Source organism: Hermetia illucens, chromosome 2 (assembly GCF_905115235.1).
Source record: "Hermetia illucens chromosome 2, iHerIll2.2.curated.20191125, whole genome shotgun sequence".
Classification (NCBI taxonomy): Eukaryota; Metazoa; Arthropoda; class Insecta; order Diptera; family Stratiomyidae; genus Hermetia; species Hermetia illucens.
The window spans coordinates 168383453-168399266 of record NC_051850.1 but is presented as its reverse complement, the minus strand read 5'-3'; positions in this window follow the sequence as shown (position 1 = coordinate 168399266).

The window sequence follows — 15814 nt, the reverse complement described above, 5'->3', positions numbered from 1 at the left end:
TGTTGGTGTTTAGGTTCCGGCCGAATTTGTTTGCCTCCTTTGCTGGATTCAGAGCCATTTGGCCAAAATCTCTTTGCTGTTGAGAGCAACCAACATCGTAGTCGAGGTGTTTAGTGAAAAATATCATAGTTCATTAAAATCCACCACGTCCTCGAAACAAGGCAGCATGAGCAACTTCATCCATAATACAAAAGAATTGTATGAGCAACATAATGTTACATTGTCATTTTGCGCCCAAACATATTCGCCTAATATCAGCTCTGGAATGTCCCTTTTACATAGAGGAGACTGGGTATACTCTCTGTGATGCTGTCAAAAGCATTTTCAAAATCGATAAAGTGCAGATAGAGCAGAGATCTGGTTTTCAAATGATCTAAAGGGTGTTGATATGACTAGCGAAAGAGAATTGACAGCGGAAAACTTTAGTGACTGCAGCTTTGAGAAATGCGCATCATTTCATCTCCTATTATGTGGAATTTTTCCTTTTTACTACTTAGTTTTCTTCACCACCTCCATTATCCCCCTTCCAATTTCTTAATTCCAATTTCGAAATTGCCTCATTTCAAAATAATAATTTACAAATTATCATTTCTATTTTTCCTCTGGCACTTTATTCGAACTCCTCGAAACTGCAATTTCTTCAGTAATAACAATCAAATTTTACAATATTTCAAAACAATCATTAACCGTTTTTGTTGTTGTTTTTACCAGGCTATAGATTTGATTATGTTATGTACTATTAAATGCACTTCCAGCATTTGGTTGTGGCTAAGGCGAAATAATGAGCGTGCAAATGCAAAAGCTGCGATATTGCGGAGATTATCCCCGTTTGGCAAAACTTATTCGATGAAGAACGGCGTGATGCAAAACAAGCAGTCAATTCTTTCGAAAACACGCAGCTTTCGTTGTCATCCCAGCTGATATTGAATGAAGAGTTCATTATTTGTTGGTCGCTGGTCGAGCTTTTAGGCTTTCGGTTGTTTGCAGAAAGTGTAGTTGGAATGTTAGAAGTGCATCTTTGTTCTGATTCAATGTCTTGTGTTGACTTTCAGTTTTTGTCTTTCGATCTAGGTTTCGAAGTGTTCCTTTGGTTTGTGGGAGTCATGTTGTAGGAGTCTTGCGTTTTGGTTCTCAGTCGAACCACAGCGATTGGAGCTTAGGGCGGTGGTTTTAATGTTATAGAAGCGGACTAGAATTTGATTGAGATTTACTGAAAATTGAGGTTAAGAAGAAGGAACACTGTGAAAGTCTTTCTGAAGTGCATCGCTTCTTGGATTGTAACTCCACTTACCTTGGGACCCCAATTTATTGGTTTCTGTTAGTGACGGAAACGTCAAAAAATACCGAAATTTTGTATTCTGATTATGAGCTCTGCGGTACGCTTCACACACTTAGCGTGGATCCATGCTCTTCATAAACAAGGGAAGCTAGGAAAGTTGGATATCTCGATGCTTACAAACGAATTCTGTCCAATCTCTCACAGATATAACATTTTAATCGAAGAAACAAGCATCTCATTCTGTGGCCTGGTCATCATTGTCTCATCGTCAGCATTCCAGTTCATTGTCAACCATTGGAATATATCCTGCGAAGCGGCAAACCCGTGACCTAGGATACCGACTAATCCAAAGATTTTTTTAACACATTAAGTAAATAGAAGATCCATTTATTTTATTAATTTAATTAAGTGATACACAAACGAATCTTCAATTATATCATCAAATTCTGGAGCCCCGGGGGTCGGGCCATTGAGTTTTCAGTAGTTTCCTTTCTTTTTTATCCTTGTTTAATAATTTGCGCGAGTTTTTACATATACAATAAATAATTGTATATTTTATTATTTTAATTCTGCATTGTTTTCAAAGACTTCTTTTTTTTCAATATTTCAATCTTTTCGTGAATCGTGTAGTTCAACTATTTCGTCTCCAGCTGTTGGATCAAATTAAGATGAAGTCGAACTAGGTTTTTCTTTTCATTTGAGGTCTCCCTCTTTTTCTTCTCCTATTAAACCGGCGAAACTCACATTAACATAGAGGCATTGTTTCATAGCCTGAGGATGTTAAAGCTGGGTCAAATCCCAGGGTCGTGCCTGGTGAACTGAAGGCGGAAAACATTTCATTGAGGACGTGATCCTTCGTGGATCTCCTCTCTTGATCGCGTTACTCGGGGTTTGAATTTTAAGCCACCATGTGCAGTCGAGCCGTTTTCCATTAGGTTCGCGTCATATTCGCTTGTTTGTTTTCAATTTCGCTAGCCTAGACTGCCACAGATGCATGCAAATACGTGTCGTCATTGCGGGCGGACCTTGGCCAACTTCACTTTTTACCACTTTTAATTTATTGAGATAGCTCGCTTCTCCTTGGGTTCGCAAATCCAACAAAGTCATTACAAACCATTCTATTCTTTGTTAAGCAACCTCTTGACGTCAAAAAAGAGACTTTCCATAGTGACACAGTGGTGTTTTAGCTGTCTGCCGTTCGCCCAGCGGGTCACGGAAGTATTGACCTTTGGGGAGGGGGGTAAGTACTACATTATTATGTTCGTAAGTACTATATTATTACTTACATTCGTAAGTACTACATTGTTACTTGGAAGGACCAGTTCTCCAGGGAGTTTCTCAGTTCGTCCGTCGAAAAGATCAGCGACCTTGTCCATTCTTTACACCCAGGACACTTGGGATCTCAAGTGGTCCGGTCCGTCATCAAGTGGATCAGGACTCCCAGCATCCTTTACAAAAAATTCTCTTCGGCCTGGTCTAGGTTTGAATTTAGGACGAATTCAACTTTAATATAATTCGCACTCATGTCGTGTTTGCGATTATATATAAATGGAGCGATTACCACCTGCCGCCACTTTTAGTTACGCTGCTCCCAGGGCAGAGGTGAGGCAGCTTCTGATGAGTTGCATCGCTGCAAGAAACCGTCAGTCAATTTCTTTTCTTTGAAGAAATAATTGGTTTGTGGCCTTTACCAGTTGAGCAGCGCGTGATTTTCACGCTGAAACGACCAGATGTGGCCATAAATCCGCGAAGGGGTTTCAACTAAACAGCATAATCTCTTTTGTATCGAAAACCTGAACATTCGTTTAAGGACATCTATCGAGAGGTCGTCCTTTTCCAACTCTCAGCACGCCAGGTAATAAGTACGTGTACATTCATTGTTAGGTAGTTACACTACAATACGTTGCCAGACATGTCCCTTATCCGTAATTTATTCAAGTCTCGCAATGGTAGGGATCGTTTTGCGTCAATCTCATTTACCTGTCCTATTCAGTTATCTCCTATATGACGGACCCCTGCAATCACCTGCTACGTGCCGATCATTTACAGCCATTTTCTGCTTGCACAACATGCATCATGGATCTCTGGGTAAGCCTAAATGAGGTAACTTCCTTTCTTTTTCAAACTACCATGTTGGTTCTCCAGTTGACTCACCCTATAATCCAAATTCGTGAACGCCTGATTCATTTTTACATTTTGAAGGATATCGACGTAGGACGTATTTACTTGCTTGAAAATAATTGTTATTTGTACGTAATTTTCCCTTTTGTTCATTGTTCGGGATACAAGGTTCTTCTGATTCTGCTGATTCCGCAGTCGAGCAATCACCGATTTTTGAAGGTATTTCCGTCGGCTGTCCTTTCTTGAGTGACGGTAACGTATCCGCTAATCTTTCGATAACCCTCGACAGGCTACAAACAGGAAAATTGAAAGCAATCACACTTTGGAGATGTTCATGCCAACTGTAAACAGTACAATAGTGTGAACATCACCAAGGCGAAATGAGATTCAAGAGGGAGGCTCTAACCAGAATAGGATTGGAGAAGCGTCTTACATAATAGATATTATCTATACTAACAGCCAGAGTAGTTGAATCTGATTTAGGAGTAAAAGAGCGACGAAGGCGGCCACTGTTTCGTACCAGGGCAGAGGCAACTCATCAGACGCTGTCTCACCTCGGCCGTGGGAGCAGCGTGACCGATGCGGCTCGCAGATGTTATACGCACCCATTCATAATTCACAAAACACGACAAGGATGCGAATTATATTCAACGTAAATCCGCTCACAATTCAGATCAAAGCTTGGCCGGAGGTAGACTAGACACTTTTTTTTAGGAATTTGGGAGTCCTAGGTCCGCATCCACTTGTTCTAGACCTGTCCAGTTCCTAAAAAATAAAAAATAAAAACTGATTTAGGAAGTAGGGACTTGACCAGATTCACAAGCAGGATGGTGTCAGTAATGAACGAACTTCTACAGATACTGGACAAGATCGTGTCAGAGATCGTTTCTTCTATTATGATTGAGATTATGAACAGAGCGGTGGAGAATGTGTGTCTCTATACTGCAAAATGCAGATTCGGCATGAATCGACCCAGGCAAAGCTAAATGGACAAACATCGATACTTGGATCAAACATAGAACTAAGGAGAAAGACGTGGCGGAGCAGGAACCTAGCGAGAATGAGAAAGCAAGTGCGAAAACTTTTCAACCGGGTGAAGCAAACCGGGGACTGGCAGTTGTACAAGAGGGTACTGACGCGTATAGCAACGCGATCAGGGAAGCAAAACGGAAGAACTTCAGGGAATTCAGTGAAGAAATAGAACAAATCACAGAAGCATCCAGACTACATAAAGCTACAGCCAAAGACAAGGCAATGTCTTGTCTCTACCTGAAGAAGGAAGGTGTAACATTTACTAACAATGAGGAGATCAGGATACATATGCTTCTCACAACTCATTTCCCGTGATTCTTTTGCTTGACCTGTCTGATACCCTAACAACAGAAAGAAAGAGGAAAGAGACTAGCGAAAGAAGTACGCTATATGAGGGTACCCTACGAGGCAAAATGCAAACCAGACTGCGAATCACTAGAAACTGGTGCAGGATGGCGGCGTTGCACATAAATCCAGCCAAGGTCAAAACATAACCAACCAACAATATTACATGGCATGGAAGTGAAACGAATAACTGAGGTAAACTACTAAGGAAGCACATTTGACCCAAAAACTACTCAGGAAAACACATGTTGAAAACATATGTCAGAAATCCACAAGGACTGGTGACTCCAAAGAAGGGCATCCCGAATTACTGTTGCCAAAGGATAATATGACAACGAAGTTCAACTTTGATATGCAGCTTGAAACGCGTTGGAGCAAAGGGGCAAACTGGGAGAACGTGACATTGAAATACGGCTTAAACAATCAACTGATTACCTGGTACACTGATACGGCGCCGGGGTCATTAGTCCAAGGAAGACACTTTGAGCGTTTGGTAAGCATACCAGCATTTTGCAAGCGAAAATGTCCATCATAGACAGATAAGCCTCCTTAAACGTCGAAAATGACTATAGGGAGCAGATCTTTGCTATTCTAATCCACAGCCAAGCGGCTATTAAGGCACTTAGGTCCTACCAGGTAAATTCCAAACTGGTATGGGAATTCCTTGAGAAACCGAATACGCTCGGGCTCCTCAATAAGGCCTGGATACTCTGGGTTCCAGCCCACATTTGGTTAGAAAGAAATGAAGCAGCGGACGAGCTGAACAGGAAAGCACCAGCGACACTATACGGGCCAGGGTCATTCCGTGAAGTCGAAAATGGGTTCGTAGTTATGGAGTTGAAAAATGAAGAGGAATGGGACAGGGCGCTCGCAAAATTTTCTAAAGGTCACTAGGAACAGCCTCCGAATCATAGTGGCAATGCTCACTGCCACCTGTTACCTGCGAGAGCGAGGGATATCTACGAACACTATCTGTAGATTCTGTGAGGAGATAATTTACTATTGCACCTCCTCCACGTGGATCAGGCTTCATCAAAATCCCCAAATAGCGAATGCTCACCAATGTGTCAAGGAAGATCTAGCGCCGTTACAGCAAAACCAGATCACGTGGGCTTTTGGAACCCAAGGCCCCTAAACAGGTGTAGAAATACAATAGTTTGCATGAGGCGATTGCCTATCAGAGACCAATCCGTCAAATTCGGTCTATCCAACCAATTACAGTGTAGTAGTTGCGAGGAAGGGGGGGAGATCGTCAGGTAAAAAAAAAAATGGAAAAGGAATTGGTGGACCGCTTAAAGGTTCCACTTATTTCAATTAAATTAGAGGGTCGTATTAGAATCCTTAAAGTTATGTAATCACAAAAACGAGAAGTGAGCGTTTTTACATGTTGAAAAATCTAAAAATACACATTAAATTAATGACAGACCGTCTCTTATTTGCGAAATTACATTTTGAAATCACTTATCATGCATAAATACTTTCCAATTCAAACGTAGCATGAGGAGCCAGAAGGCACAAGCGGTAAGCAATTATATAAATTACACCCAGTGGGTCCTTAAAATTCCATAGACAGATTAGCAGTCATCGTTGAAAATATAGAACAAGGGAATTGCAATTATTGCTTTCCAAGAAAATAATGGGCTTAAATCATCTCCGTGGCTGTGTTAATGCCTTACGGCCAAGATTCGCCCAAAATGAAAAATGAAAAGGCCAGAAACATGACACAAGGAGCTTATCGCTAGATTTGGGAGGATTATTCCTGCTATCAGGACAATAAAAGGAATGATATACGGCTGGAGGTTGGGGACATTTGAGCAAGGATATGATTGTTTGTATAACGATTTATTGTTGGAGAATACTATGGAGAGGGAGTGTATAATTTTGATGGATTTATTGAACGGGAAATTGGGTCAAGGATACGTTTCCGAAAAAGTTTGTTGTTATAATCGTGATAATCGCCTAATTTTGACAAGGTTATAAAAAGTAACAAACTATTCCCATGAGATAGAATAAGCTGATGTATTTTGGGCCAAACCATGGTGATGATTACGGCGGGTAATAAGGTGGTGACTCCGAAGAAACTCGAGTTTAAGAATTATTGACCCTAAGCAACCCTTAAACGGCAGTGTGGGGGAAAAACCCCTATCGCCGGAACTAGGCCTGCTGTCACCGTACAAATGAAAACGAACCACTTTCACTTAGTAGCTCTCTCTCTCAATGTAGTGACAACATTGAGCCTTCTGTTGTCCTCGTTTCGGAGTAGAAAGAGGTCCCTAAATCTGAAAAATAAAAAAGTCGAAAACCGAAAATTTGACTGCAGCAACGGATGCAAACGACCATAAGGGGCTTTTAAGAGGGGGGGGGGGGGGAAGGAGGGATTTTACGGCTTGGGTTGAAGAATAGGACAGTCAAAAATGGAACGCAAGAAGACGTGTATTACTTGATGCTTTTTATCGTCTGAATCTTTTTCTTGCGAACACTGTACCGGTCAACACTTTTCGAAGGAGGGAAGTGGGGTCAGTGACAGATGTCATATTTAGCTAAGGACGTCCAGCGGCAGGGGTTAGTGAAAATTACACACATAGCAATTATCAGACCATTTTAAATCAAGCGATGTATAAAAATAAATTGGTCCCGGCTTCCATCCTTCACGATTGTAAACAGGTTTAATGAGGAGACGTGGAAGGAGACTAGCTTGGACTACTAGGGTGGCGCCTACAACACAGTAGCGATGAAAATCTCAACCGATGCTTTAACTTGCTACACGAGAAAGTGATGATTTTTTTCGTCCCTATGAGTACCAGAGACTTTCTCATTGTCCAGATAGATTGCAACAAAGTTCCAAGTAGTAAATGAAGAGGAAGTCCTGAAAAATATCAGAAAATAAATTTCCTAACCTGGATGAAATCCCCAGTATATTTGAGGAGTTATTTACCGTATGCTTTAATGAAGGAGCATTTTCCATAGAATGGACAGATTCCAAGACTTATTTTCAAGCTAAACAAACCTTTGAGTGCACCTTCGTTTTACAGGTCAACATGTCTCCTAAATAATACTGGTAAATTATTCGAATGGATAATATACAACAAATCAGTTCCGATTGCCGAAAAAGAAGGTGGTCTTTCTGAAACTCAATTCGGATTTCGAAAGACGTGATCCATGACGGATGCAGTTAATCTGGTGGCTAACATAACAAAAGCCACACCCGAAGAGGATGAATACTGAGCAATAATAACACGGCTTGCAGTATGCTTTCAATTTCGTGAGATGTGGCAAAATACAAGAGGCTCTAATTAAACTAGGCGGGCCGAAGCAATCTGAACGCAATGCGCTTATCTGACAATATCCTATAACCGTCCGGTTGTGGATAAAATCCGGCTCGATAGGTTACGGTGGGCGGGTCACTTAATCCGTATGGATGAGGATGATCCAGCCCGGAAAGTCTATAAGGGCAATATCTATGGTAGGAAAAGAAGACGAGGCAGACCCTGCCTAAGATGGAGCGATGGCCTAGGCCAGGACGTCAGACAGCTTTTCGGGATATCGAATTGGCAAAACCGGGATGTCCGGAGTTCCTTATTAAGGCAGGCCTAGACCGAATACCGGTTGTTGCGCCGTTGATGATGATGATGATCCTATGAAGTGGCCCGCGTGAAAGCAAGGATGATCCCAATTGATACCCTGGTGTGAGAAAGACAACGCCTTTATATAAAGTCCATTTCTGCCCAGGAGCATTTGCACGTCACGTTATCGTCGAGTGGTCTCTCCTGCTTCTGCCAACAGGTCAGAAAAATGAAGCCTTCAAACCCTTATGTTCATCAACCGGCTTCCATGCTTCCATCGTTATCCAAATCTCGTGGCACCTCTTCAGGAGGTGGCCGATGTCTTAGCACTCCCCCCCCCCCCAAAAAAAATAACTGATTGCAATCTAATTGACTTTGTGTGGAGATTCTGGCTTCGAAGGATGTGCTGTCAATGACATGGCGATGTAACCTTGAGAAATTCACAAATTTCTTACCATTATCGTTACATCTGCCTTGACATTTGGATCACGCATTGCTGCTTCAATGTTACCCTTAGGAAGCCCTCTACGAGTTCATTGTGATGCTAATAAAAAGCCTTTCTTTTCTCTATTGCAACTCCCCATTGGAGCGTGGCGTTTCAGAAATTGTGGTCTTCCTGATCCTGCGCCCCCCAAGTGTAACCAACCATCTAACCTCATTTAGCCCCAAAATGTTCAACTTACAACGCTAGAACTCTCGTGCAAGTTGAAAACTAAGTGTCCTGGCGGCCATCGAAGCTATTATCGAGAAGTGTATGCCCATTCCAAAAACCAGTTGGGTCCTTTTTCAATAGCTAAAGGAACATGATCCTATCTGGTGGAATGTCGACATGCCTAGTGGACCCTAAGTTCTCTTCCGTATCGGTAAGAGAAGCAAATCGACGAGACTGCCATATTTCTGTTGCATGCGAATTCTTTACCATTCTCGATACCTATGTCATAGAGACAATGGGCCCCAGTAGTTCCAGGGTGGAGCAGCTCGGTTCTTTGAATCCTATTAAGCTTGATCCTATTATATTTTTTGCTCAAATCCTGCCATCATACAATAGAGCCCTACGTTAGGATAGGACTCACTACATCAGTGTAGATACAGAGAACCATCCTTGGTCGGAGACCCCATTTCTTTGGAAAGGTTCTGTTGCAGGCGTACAAGGCTATATAAGCCTTCTTAGCCCTCAGTTCTATGTTCAATCTTTAATTTAGCTTTGGATCCAATATCACAATCAGATACTTTACATTAGAGGAAAGAGCCAATCTTTGTTTATTCAGCCGTGGTAGGTGGAATTCAGGTGTCCTTATCTTGGTGGTGAATAGCATCAGTTGGTTGGGTTTATGCCGAGTCCGCATCTTGCGGTTCACAGGCACACCTTTCGCAACGCTCCTTCCATGATGTCGCCCATAATGGACGGAAACATCGCTGACACTAATATCACCAAGTCGTCGGCATAGGCCACCACCTTCAACCCGCTGCTGTCCAATGTCCAATGTTCGTAAAATTTCGTCCATTACTATTAACCAGAGCACCGGTGAGATGACGCCTCCCTGGGATGTGCGTCTGTTTGAAACGCTTGACAGTATCCTTTGGGTTACGACGATCCTTCTCTTGGGATTTTTTTGCGCGACTGACGTATCAGAACCCATTATCGGAGCCGATTTCCTAAGCCATTTCGGCATTATAGTGGACGTGAAAAATAGACGCATAATGGATCCTGCCACACTTTTGTCATCAGTCGACTGGATCAGTTCAATCGTGCAGAACGTTGTTTCCTTGGTAATCTGCGATTCTGATTATCATAGCTTGCTGAAGCAGTATCTCGTCATAACTAATCCTTCGATTCCGAAAGAGCAACTAGAACAAGGTGTCGTTCAACATATCCTTACCACCGTTCCTCCTGTTACAGAGCGCCCTCCCAGACTCCCACAAATTTATGGTAATGCTATCCGGATTGCGCAATGCTGCTCAGTCCTACCAGCGTTTCATGGATGAAGTCCTTAGAGGTCTTGACTATTGCTCCTGGTACGTAGAAGATATCCTGGTGGCATCTGAGTCCCCGCAACAACATCTGCAACATCTCAGAATTGTTTTCGATCGACTTTCTAAATACGGAATTGTGGTTAACGTCGCCAAATGCACGTTCGGTGTAGAACGCGTTGAGTACTTAGGTCATACGACTAATAAATACTTCATCTTACCTCTAGAATCGCGTGTAGAGACGATACGACAGTTTAGGAAACCTGACACCGTCAAACATCTTCGTCGATTACTCGATACCCTCAACTTCTATCGGAGATTTGTGCCTCTACTGGAATATCTGCGCTATTCTTAGAAAGTCCCTAAAAGACCTATCGTATGGACTTCAGAAGCCGAAGCCGCTTTTGAAAAGTGTAGAGACAGCCTAGCTGAAGCCACATTGCTGGTTCGTTATCAACCGGGCCAACTAATGGCTCTGACACCGACAAATTCGATGTTGCATCAGGCGCAGTGCTTGAGCAATTGCAGAGTGATCACCGATGGCAACCTATCACTTTTTCCCAAAGGAAACTCACCTCCACGGAGCTGAAATACAGCGTGTACGACCACGAATTGCTCGCAATCTACAGCAGCGTTCGTCATTTTAGATATCTGCTAGAAGGTTCTCAGTTCGAAATCAGAAAGGACCACAAGCCGATTATCTTCGCCTTTTCGCAGAAGGCGGACAAGGCATCGCCACGTCAACTCACCACTTTAACTATATTTCGCAATTTTCCACGGATGTTCGTTATATTAAAGGCGAAGCCAACATTGTTTCTGATTAACTTTCCCGGGTTTAAGCTATAAGTCTGCCAACGCTAATTAGCACTGACGAGTTAGCCAGCGAACAGCAAGCCGACATAAAGCTTCGTACGCTGTTGCACGACAACTCTAGTTCCCTTCGGTTGCAGCCGTTCAGTAACGGTAACAGCAGCAAGTTATACTGCCACATTTTTACGAGTTACATCAGGCCTTTCGCATCAGCGCTCACATCTCAGTGTCCGCGCTACGCTTCGGGCCATTAGTAAAAAATTCGTTTGACCAAGCATGCAGAAAGACGTGCGTTGTTACGTTGGAACATGCCTTCCCTACCAGAGATCCAAGACTGGCAGGCACACGAAGAACAAGTTCCAACCATTTCTCACGCCTGATAAACCGTTTCAACAGGTCCACATCGCTAACGTCGGACCACTGATTCACTGATCAAACGGGAAGTATAAAGATAGGAGAATACAATTTTGAGACCGTTGACAATTTCTTCCATCTAGGGTCGAAAATCACAACCGATAGCAGCTACGCACACGGTTGTTGTCAGCCAACAGAGCCTATTTCAGCTTACAAAAAGTGTTCCGCTCGAAACGTCTCACCATAGGGTCAAAGCTCTTACTGTAAGACTATGATCTTGCCAGTCCTCATGTATTCCCCGGAAACTTGGGTTTTTAGCAAGAAAAATTGCGAACTCTTGGCCGCGTTCGAGAGAAGAATCCTCCGAAGAATTTTTGGCCCCCTATTCCGCCTATTCCCCCGATTCCGTAGCCTACACAATGACGAAATCTATGAGCGATACCATGACCGTCCGGTTGTGGATAAAATTCGGCTCGATGGGTTAGGCTGAGCGGGTCACTTAATCCGTATGGATGAGGATGATCCCACTCGGATAGTCTATAAGGGCAATATCTATGGTAGAAAAAGAAGACGAAGCAGACCCTGCCTAAGATGGAGCCATGGCATAGGCCAGGACGCCAGACAGCTTTTAGGGATATCGAATTGGTGGACCTCGGCGCAAAACCGGGATGTCTGGAGTTCCTTATTAAGGCAGGCCTAGACTGGATCCAGTTGTTGCGCCGTTGATGATGATGATGATTGATGCCTTCACGTGGTTATCGTTATTGCTTGAAAATGGTGGACAGATTTTTCCGCTGACCCGAAGCAGTCCCTTTGCTAGATCAAAGTGCTGAGTCTATCGCCGATGCCTTTTATGCTGCATGGATTTGCCGCTATGGAGCTTCTAGCATCGTCACGTCTGGTTAGGGAACTCAATTCGAATCCCCGTTCTTCTCGTTGCTTCCGAAACTCCTGGGATGAAAACATACACGTACTTTTCGTACCATGCGGCATCAACGGATTAGTCGAACGTTTCCATAGGTCCCTAAAGGCAGCTACTATGTGTCACGAGGACAACGCCAATAGGATTGGAATCTTGCCCACTGTCCTTTTGGGCCTGCTAAATTCGTTCAAAGAGGACTTACCGCTAGCTGCGCTGAACTCCTTTTTGGAACCACTCTCCGACTTCCCAGAGAATTGTTCGTCAACAATAACACCGACAGCGATGCAAAGTTGTTTATTGACCAATTTCGTCAAAAGATGCGAGAAATTCAACCAACACCCGTGGTTCATCGCAACGCTCGTACCATCTTCGTCCACGAAAGGTCTCAAAGCGTGCTCTCATGTTTCCATGCGAGTGCCTCAGTGGACAAGTCACTTTCGCAACCATACACCGGACCCCGCTGTGTAATTCACCGCATATCTAGTGTGTTCTACATGATTGACGTCAACGGAAGGAGTTGTAACGTCTCCACAGAGAAGCTCAAGCCAGCGTTAAGCTGTCCCGATGTTCTTTAGTTCCGTTCTCAAGTACCTGATGAGCGGGATACCAATAGCGGAAATATAATACCACCGACGCGTCTCGCCGATGTTCCAACCATATCAAACAATATAACTGAGCCGCTTAGCAAATCGACAGCTCAGCCAGCGTCACCCACCGAACCAGTTCATTGAATACCGACGTCTCCATCGTCGTCCGGGAACCTCAGCACCAGATTTCGTTAGAAGCCAGTCAATCCAGCACCAGTACGAATTCGACGAGCATACCTACCAAAACTTCCAAGTGACAATGTCACTCAGGAGGGAGTAATGTGAGGATCCACTACCGACTGCATGGCATTATAGAGATGCATGGCCAACTTCCCTCCATTGATGCATCACACCACTCACTTGATCATCAACGCTTGGCACGAGCGGACGTGTTGTACAATAAATACTGAATACAATACTGAATAAAGTTTTTATATGTTCAGTGTGGATTCCTTCTTTTAGTTCTATCGATCAAGTCAACTTCCACCAAACATCCAATATCTTCTTTCTTCCGGCCCCCCTAGAGGGACTAGCTTCGTTGAGATCTCTTTCGCTGATTTGATCACCTTCCGGTACACCCGTCCTAATCCCCCTGAGGCGTTGCCCACTATAGATGCGTTAGTCTTACCTTTATTGCGGGCATTGCCGCTGATAGAGGAGTCCGGTGCCCCCAGAGAGGGGTCTCACCGGGGTTACCACTTTGTCTCCAAAGCCGAAAATTGCTTTTCCTTGCATCCGATTTCTTTGAATATTACCGCATCTAGTGGTGTAGCACAAGGCTGCTTCACCTTCTTCCACAGGACCTTCTTCTGCCACCGGCTTGGAGCCATCCTAGGTTATCGGTGTCTGCACCGCTTGACTCCATTTTCATAGAAAAATTCAGCCTGTAATCCCCCCTCTTTAGTGGCTGAGGTTCTCTTCTGCGGAGCTTTCTTCTTTTGTTTACGAGTAGATTTGGGTTGTAGTACCGCGGTTGTGTACTGTGGTTTCTTACCACTTGGAGAGTCATAATCTTTAGCTTTTATATTCATGTTCGTGCACCATTAGTGTAGTAGTAAACTACAGCAGGTTCCCCCACCACGACAAGGAGGTGCTCGAGGGGGCACCACCATGAGGGTGAACTGAAACGCATTTCTGGTAACCGTGAACGATGACGCTTAGGTATGGTTGAGAGTAAGTGGCAACCATACTTCCAGTTGCTCTATACCCCCTGTGAGGAGTGGCCAGATCTCCCATCAGGCGCGACCCCAGCTGGCTGATTGGGGCATACCTATTGATGTGCAAGTATGTGTTCATCCACTTTTCTTTTCTGACTGTGCATGGGCTAGTGTTTGCTCATCTCTGGTGCGCGGATCAAAATGGCTATGGGAAGGATACCCAGAACATAAAACCACCATGGAAGACGAGAGAAGGAGAAAATTTACGGTGCAGGGGCTCGGAACCCCAGTACCGGCGGCTTTTGGGAGTAGCCAAGGGGGCTCCCGGTCGTCGATATCCTTCGACCGCAGTGCCTCGGTGGTGTACAACTTGGCCACCTTGGCATGTAATGCTACAAGTCATTTGGATCTGGAGAAAGAGGTGTTCAAGGGAAGTACGACCTTACCGAGAACACCAATAACAAGAGCAAACAAAGATGAACTGAAGACAGATTTTTGGACGGCAAAAACCATGACAACACCCACCGCACATGTTCAAGATGCTCGACAGCAGGAGATGTTCCAGGAACAAGGAAGGGATCCATTCAAAAGAAGCTCATCAACTTTGAGATCACCTCCAATGCCAAAGACGATAAAGGATAAAGTACAGGCAAGGTCTGATTATGCTTTAGGTTAAAGTTGCATAATTAGGCAAGTCCTCACACGACCTCCGCGTGGTGGCCGCTGGAAACCGTCTTCGGGCGGGCCAAGAGTGTGTAGGGCCGGGCTGGGAGTAGGCTCATCCAACTGACGAGGATCTGCTTGTCTGCTGGTCATGTATTAGGGGCAAGTAGATCTGGTGGGGGGATGGACTGAAGCAACAGCCCGGGGATCGTCCTCCCTGCACCGGAGAAGGTGCTAATAGGACCCCAAGCCAAGGTGGAACAGCATACGCCGAGGGCTGCGTGGCCAATGGGCAGCTTGGTCTTTAGTATGCGAACTCTAAATACCTTGGGCACCAAAGCAAATATTTTAATTTATTCCACAGCACAGGAGACGCTGATCAGGCTAAACCTAGAGCATGTATTCAGTTTCAAATAAGACCCTTACCCTGGTGGCCGGGCCAGCCAGGGTGGACATTCTTCCCGGACTACTCGTGGGACCAAGACATGGACTCAATTAATAAAAAGACCAAAACGACGATAGAAGAGGAGGCGATGATGCCAGGCGCATCATCGGAGGACGAGCTGCTGGCCTCCAGCCAGGAGACAGTGGCCGTCGAGAGCAATACACTCGGTGCCAGCCGTAGCACCGTTATGCTGAAACCAACCGCAGGGACCTCCCGGAGCGAGGCGTCAGACGGACTAGTGGCTTCTAGCCTGGAACCCACTGCCGTCAGGCTGGGTGTAGCGAGTACCAGACATAGTACTCCTGACCCGAAGCCCTCAGCGTCGGGGGATCCCTCGAAAGCGAAAACCGACAAGAATCGCCGGAAACCGGCTAAGAAGCGAAGGTCCACGGGTGTCCTGCTCAAGAGTCAGTACCAGAAGGCCATGCATATTCTCGGCAAGATTGCCAAGAATAAGGAGGCCGGTACTGTCGACGAGCGGGATGAAAAAGACCTCGCTAAATACCAGGCGACTGTTGATGAATACAACAGCAAACGCCGGGCTGACGAGCAGAAGGCGAAGCCC